This window comes from Limulus polyphemus, unplaced genomic scaffold, assembly GCF_000517525.1.
Source record: "Limulus polyphemus unplaced genomic scaffold, Limulus_polyphemus-2.1.2 Scaffold3634, whole genome shotgun sequence".
NCBI classification, from domain to species: domain Eukaryota; kingdom Metazoa; phylum Arthropoda; class Merostomata; order Xiphosura; family Limulidae; genus Limulus; species Limulus polyphemus.
In genome coordinates, this window is record NW_013669244.1 from 76,667 (window position 1) to 81,945 (window position 5,279).

At 35.0% G+C, this 5,279-nt stretch overlaps 1 long non-coding RNA gene across 1 annotated transcript in view; it reads right to left on the bottom strand.

Moving 5' to 3' along the window:
- Nucleotides 1–3,842, bottom strand: part of LOC111088372 — a 10,397-nt gene extending 6,555 nt beyond the window's left edge. Inside the window, exon 1 of the long non-coding RNA XR_002612905.1 lies at nucleotides 3,831–3,842. This is a non-coding gene — a long non-coding RNA (uncharacterized LOC111088372). The remainder of the gene's footprint in view (nucleotides 1–3,830) is intronic.
- Nucleotides 3,843–5,279: the final 1,437 nt, after the last annotated feature.

The following is a 5,279-nucleotide window of genomic DNA, read 5'->3' on the forward strand; positions in this document are numbered from 1 at the left end:
AATAAAATGTTTTTAATTGTGTACCAGTTTAACGTTGAATACTATCTATGATTTTAACTTTATACACAAGTGAGAAAATACTATAAATATCGATTTTATTTTTACGATAAATAAACAGATACGTAAATTGTTTCTGTCATCTGCGCTGCCATCTTTAGTGCAGTTTTTTAATAGTGTGTTTAATTAAGATTACCGAGATCAAATATTAATTATTTTATTTAAAAAGATGTATTTATAATCAGCACATAGTATTTAGTGCAAAGAAATAAAAAACACATTTAAATTGAAATAACTTTTTGGAATTTTTATTTATTTATTTTACAAACATGAAACGTACTTCTCGATAAAGTCTCGTCACCATGATCAGCTTAGCTACACATTGCATCATTTTCTGACTAATTGCTAATCTCTAACTATGTGGTTTAAGCCTACTTTTTGGAATGATAAAAAATAAGATTTTCGTGAGTGTAAATTTCAGTACTCTAAACTAAGTAAAATTTACTTCAAATCTGAAATTTGTGCAATTTTTGAACACTTATAACAGAGTTATGTTTTATTTTAAACTACAAACCTGAATGTACGCTCCTTGACCCCAGTAAAATCACTTGATTGGGGTCAGTCAGGAATAACTTAAACAACAGATGTAACTGTCCGAAAATTGCAAACTATCCAGTTTACAGTACGAGTTTAAAAGAAAATAAGTATGAAATATTTCAAAGTTCTTTTATCTCTTTTTCAACTTTATAAAAAGTGAAAAGATAATTATAAACGATAATTGAAACAGTTGGTTGATTCTCAGGAAGTTGTGACACACAAAATCTACATGGTGTCCAACGTTAATATTACTTAAGGTTTTCCCTAAAGGTAAAATAAAGACTGGGTGTATATTTGTTTCCTTTCCGAAGTAGAAATTATGACACATACAACATACATGGTGTGAAACAACAGTATTATTTAAAATGTTTCATAAAGGTAGGAGAAAAAACTGGATGTAAATTTTGTTTCCTTTCTAAGTAGAAACTGTGACACATACAGCTTACATGGTGTTAAACAACAACGTTATTTATAATGTTTCATAAAGGTAGGAGAAAAACTGGATGTAAATTTGGTTTCCTATCTAAGTAGAAACTGTGACACATACAACATACATGGTGTTGAACAACAACGTTATTCAAAATGTTTCATAAAGGTAGGAGAAAAACTGGATTTAAATTTGATTTCCTATCTAAGTAGAAACTGTGACACATACAGCATACATGGTGTGAAACAACAACGTTATTTATAATGTTTCATAAAGGTAGGAGAAAAACTGGATGTAAATTTGGTTTCCTTTCTAAGTAGAAACTGTGACACATACAACATACATGGTGTGAAACAACAACGTTATTTAAAATGTTTCATAAAGGTAGGAGGAAAACTGGATGTAAATTTGGTTTCCTTTCTAAGTAGAAACTGTGACACATACAACATACATGGTGTGAAACAATAACGTTATTCAAAATGCTTCATAAAGGTAGGAGAAAAACTGGATGTAAAATTGATTTCTTTTCTAAATAAAAACTGTGACACATAAAACATAATATTATTGTTTTATGGCATATATTTAAAATTTGGTGTTGATTTGAGTTTCTTTCTAAGTAGAAGCTGTGACACACAAAACGTACATGCTATCAAAGAATAACGTTATTAAAAAATGTCCCTTTAGCTAATAAAGAAAGATCTAAATTTAATTTCCTTTATATACAACAACTGGATATTTAAGATAATAACAGCTATATAATTTCATTATTTAAATACCTATGCGACAACAAAAACAAGAAAAAAAACCCCACAGAATCGACGACAATTTAACTTATCAAACGTCTGATTCCACTGAAGAACCAGTGTATGATAATCTTTAGTCTCGTATATGATAATCTTTAGTCTCGTATATGATAATCTTTAGTCTCGTATAAGAATAAAGCAAACGCTCGTATTTCCTATAAATAAGGAATATTTAGTTCTAGGTTATGAATATTTTATAATTAATATCTATGTGAGCTAGAATAATCACTATCAGGGGCGGATTTAAAGGTCAGCTAAAGCTCACCGGGTCCCTCTTTAGGCCGGGCCTATTTATATATATATATATATATTTAATGCTTTTTTTAGAAATACATTACTTTAACTCTATTACATTTCATTTTATTTATTAAGTTTATCTATTTATTCAGCTTTCTGTTGAAATTATTTCCTCCCCCCTTGATGTATAATATTGGTATGAATACATCCCGCCAGGCCTCATATTTTTTTAGCTGACTAGGCATTTAGGCTTAAATCTACCCCTGCTCACTATGACAGCGTACCTTCATAAGGTCTTTATTTACTTGAAATATAAAAACACATTTTCTCCCTCATCCTTTGTTACTTCCATTTTTTTATTCAAGATTTCAAGATATATAAAATAAAAAATTCAGTAGAGCAATCAAGACAAGCCAAGACAAGAAAACAATATTTAACGTGAACTAAAATTGTACACTCGAAACATGCTCGGCAGATATTTAGGATATCATAAACGCCCCACGGTGTCATAGCGATATGTCTGCAGACTTATAACGCTAGAAACCTGGTTTCGATTCCCGTGGTGCGCAGAGCAGAGATAGTCCATTGTGTAGCTTTGTACTCAACTACAAACATACAAAATGATACCGTAGACGTTTTGACTGCTGTTAATATTGCGTTTACCCGGGTAGGTATACTTAGAAGGATCGCTAATAGTCTCACGACGACGAAATTAACTGGCTGCCAAACTGACATCAAATAACAACAAGACACACGAAACTCGAACACTATCATGTAACATAGCTACTGGTATCATTTTGACCGTCCTCAAATCAGGCAGTGGGTGGCCACGTGTGCCACCTACAACCATGGGCTTTCGCAGAAATTTTTCCAGGGGGATGGGTGGGGGTAAAATTGTGTGAAATTGTGAAGTGAATAAAAAAAAACTTGTACATACGCGGAATGAATAAAGAAATAATTATGTTTATCATTTTTCCAGGGGGCAAGTGCCCCTTGTCCCCCCCCCCTGCGGACGCCCATGCCTACCACACACATGCAACTAGAATAATAATATATAACATAGTTATTAATTCTTAGTGCCTTGACTTGTACCGTTGGTACAGTCTTCTTTAACGTAGGAATCAAAATCATGCTGCAGTGGACAGGCACGAGGGAACCGCCCACAACAACACATGCAACTTGATACAACAACATGTAGCGTGTTTAGTACCGTGACTGCTGCTAGGATTGCAACGTTTCGGAAACCGTGTACATATATATATATACGTTTTGTTTTGTAATTAATATGCATGCTCATTCAACCCAGCAAAAAATTATTAGGATTTTGCTTGTCCTTGCAAATAAGTTACAAATAACCACAGGTATCGAACTACGATTTTTAGCGTTATAAGCCTTCAGTCTTACTGCTGCGCCACTACTTAACAGGCAACCAGAAAGTGTACAAGTCTCTCAACAGAATAATCTAGAATGTACTGGTTAATTATTAATTTCTGTTACTTTTCATTGAAGCTGCTACCTTCAGACTTACTGCTGCGCCACTACTTAACAGGCAACCAGAAAGTGTACAAGTCTCTCAACAGAATAATCTAGAATGTACTGGTTAATTATTAATTTCTGTTACTTTTCATTGAAGCTGCTAAACATAACAGAATCTGTTTGGAGTATTTTCTGTGAGAATCTTTTACTGTCACTGGTAAAGTTATGAGCAGTTGTTTCTGTTGTGCGGTGGAATTTTATTTCGAAAACTATCTAGAAATAATTGTAGCTACGATTCCCGTTTTGTTCACAATGCCTCATATTATATATATATATATTGCCGGCCCCCCCCCCCAAGAGACACAGCGGTATGTCTGAGGACTTACAACGCTAGATACCGGGTTTCGATACCCGTAGTGGGCAGAGCACAGATAGCCCATTGTGTTTGTTTGTGCTTAACTTCAAACAAACAAACAAATATATATTGCGAACCGTGGTGTCTGTCCGAGCGTTCGTCTGTCTCCCGTTTGAAAAGCTGCGCACGCAGGCAAAACGCAACATTCACTTTTGAAATGACGTTAGAACAGGTATGAATAATCTTGAAGCTAAATTTTGTTTCGTAAGCAGGATATGCTAATGGGCTCTGTATGAAAATTCGTATTATAATTTGCCCCCTATGGGCGTTTTTGTCTCTGTGTGGATAGATATAAAAATTTATCTAATACCTTTGTATGTTCAGAGAGGAAACACAGAACTGTCTTACACGATTCACAGTAAGCAGAGTAAAGGAATGCTTTGAGAGTCTATGAAGGGCAAGTCAGTTGATGGCCCATATACTATAAAATGAACTTTGAGACAATTTTCGACAGCTGTGCCTCACGATCCAAATGTTAAACGACGATTGGCTGGTTTGTACCGTGAAGAAGCTGCCTTCGATTTGAAAACCCAATCTTACATCGTTTGACGTAGAAAACTGGCTGATAGGTTAAGGAGGTATGGTAACGAAGAACCAGCGAAGTTATGCACAGGTCAAGTTAATCTCAGCAGCTTAAGCATAAAAATGAAGGTAAGGTCTATTCATGACAAAACACCACACAGTATGCCACCAAAAGCTATGATGCATGAATGTAAACATCAACGGTACACCACCACTCTATAACTGAGTTGGTGTAAGGATAGAAAAAAAACGTTAAATAACTTTACTTAATGTGGGATTCAATCAACTCCATTTGAAGGTTTCAAGAGACTCCCGAAGGACATAGTTATAGTGGCTGAACCTGTGAGGGAAAAGGCCACAGAAGGCAACACGGCAGAGTCGAGAAAACAGAAATTGCATAACCACATTGACACTGGAGAAATGAATACAATTGATGAAGAGTTAAGCCAATTTCAGTACAATACACGTAACAAGGTAGAAGCTGACATACACAAAACGAATTATGACGTAAGGAAATCATGACTAGAGAGAAGTCTATCAGATGTCAGAGAAACATCTCTTAACAGGCAAACAGTGGATCGTGAAAATCTACACTATGTCCCTGTAGTAGTTTACCAGATTATGCAAGTCTTTGCTTTTATGTTCAGGAGTGATGAGGCCTTTCTTGGACCATGGAAATATGAGGACTTCCTTGGATCATTAAAATATGAGGCCTTCCTTGGACCATGGAAATACGAAGCCTTTCTTGGACCATGGAAATATGAGGCCTTCCTTGGACCATGGAAATACGAAGCCTTTCTTGGAC